Genomic DNA, 2,251 nt, shown 5'->3' on the forward strand with positions numbered 1-2,251 from the left:
GCGATCCTTATCCTTATTCTCGGACGGCTCAATCGACTAGGAACAGTTTAGAATATACAGTGACTATAAGATGTATTTCATGATAGACATCCCCATGTTCTACCACATCTTACATACACTATAGTATATTCAAGGTCTTTATCAAAACAACAATAGTATATCACAATATAACAATATGAAGAAAGATAAAGTCATTGCCATTAATAAAAGTGTAAATTATATTAAACAAAAGATCGTTTATACAAAGAGTCATCAAAGCCCATAGCCACAAGTTGGCTCACTGGGCACCCACTCTTTCAATCTCCCACTTGCCCTATAGCCAACTAGTCATACTACGTAGACCCATTGCTTCGCGATGTTTGTCAAACAATGGTCCTGGCAAGGGCTTAGTAAGCGGATCAGCGATATTGTCTGCAGAGGCCACTCGTTCGACAGTGATGTCTCCTCTTTCCACAATCTCCCGGATGATGTGGTATTTCCTCAGTACGTGTTTGGATCTTTGATGAGACCTTGGTTCCTTTGCTTGAGCAACGGCACCCATGTTGTCACAGTATACCGGGACTGGACCAACAAATTCAGGAATGACGCCCAACTCTTGGACGAACTTCCTCATCCAAACGGCATCTTTAGCAGCAGCTGATGCTGCAATGTATTCAGCCTCAGTGGTGGAATCCGCTGTGGTGTCCTACTTGGAACTCTTCCAAGAGACAGCACCGCCATTGAGCATGAACACAAATCCAGAGGTTGACTTCGAGTCATCCACGTCACTTTGGAAGCTAGAGTCGGTATAGCCTTCCAATTTCAGTTCTCGTCCTCCATATACCATGAACATATTCTTAGTCCTTCGTAAGTACTTAAGAATGTCCTTCACGGCTTTCCAATGCATTTGACCGGGATTAGCTTGATATCTGCTCATGACACTCAGAGCAAATGCTACATCCGGTCTGGTAGATATCATCCCATACATGATACTACCTATAGCTGACGCATATGGTACATGTGTCATATTCTCTATCTCTTCATCAGTCTTGGGACACATAGACTTGGATAGAGAAACTCCATGACACATGGGTAGATGTCCTCTCTTGGACCCATCCATTGAAAACCGTTTCAATATGGTGTCGATGTAGGTTGATTGAGTGAGTCCTATCATTCTCTTAGATCTATCTCTATAGATCTGTATCCCAAGAATGTAGGATGCCTCACCCAAATCCTTCATCGAGAATCTACCTGATAACCATATCTTTGTTGACTGCAACATCCCTACATCATTCCCAATGAGTAGGATGTCATCAACATAAAGTACTAAGAATGTCACAGCATCCTTAACTACTTTCTTGTACACGCACGGTTCCTCCGGGTTCTTGATGAAACCAAAATCTTTTATTGTTTCATCAAATTTCTGGTTCCAACTTCTTGATGCTTGTTTTAGACCATAAATTGATCTCTGAAGCTTGCATACCTTATGCTCGCTTCCCATGGATGTGAACCCCTCTGGCTGCTTCATATAGATTTCTTCCTTAATTTCTCCATTAAGAAAAGCAGTCTTCACATCCATTTGCCATATCTCATAGTCATACCATGCAGCTATGGCAATAAGGATTCTTATGGACTTGAACATTGCAACTGGTGAAAAGGTTTCATCATAGTCAACTCTTTGTCTTTGAGTGTAACCTTTCGCCACCAATCGCGCCTTGTAGGTCAATACCTTACCATCAGGCCCAAGCTTTCTCTTGTAGATCCATTTACACCCTATTGGAACAATTCCATCAGGAGGATCTACTAAAGACCAAACTTGGTTTGTATGCATTGAATCCAATTCAGACTGCATAGCTTCAAGCCATAAATTTGAATCCGCATCAGAAATTGCTTCCTTGAAGTTTCTTGGATCACATCCAATGTCGGGTTCATCTTGATCCCCTTCAAGAAGAAGACCATATCGAACAGGAGGTCTAGAAGTCCTCTCGGATCTTCTAGGTTCAGGCGTGTCCAGTAATGGTTCCTGAGGCGTAGGATCATTATTTTGTATTTCGGGTTCTTCTCGAACTTCTTCGAGTTCCATCATCTCGCCTTTCTTATCCAATAAGAACTCCTTCTCCAAGAAGGTGGCATTCCTAGAAACAAACACCTTTGTTTCAGCAGGATAATAGAAATAATATCCGATTGAATTCTTCGGATACCCTACAAAATAACATAAGCTGGATCGACTATCCAACTTATCTCCCACTGTCCGCTTCACGTAAGCAAGACA

This window comes from Henckelia pumila, unplaced genomic scaffold, assembly GCF_033568475.1.
Source record: "Henckelia pumila isolate YLH828 unplaced genomic scaffold, ASM3356847v2 CTG_505:::fragment_2:::debris, whole genome shotgun sequence".
NCBI classification, from domain to species: domain Eukaryota; kingdom Viridiplantae; phylum Streptophyta; class Magnoliopsida; order Lamiales; family Gesneriaceae; genus Henckelia; species Henckelia pumila.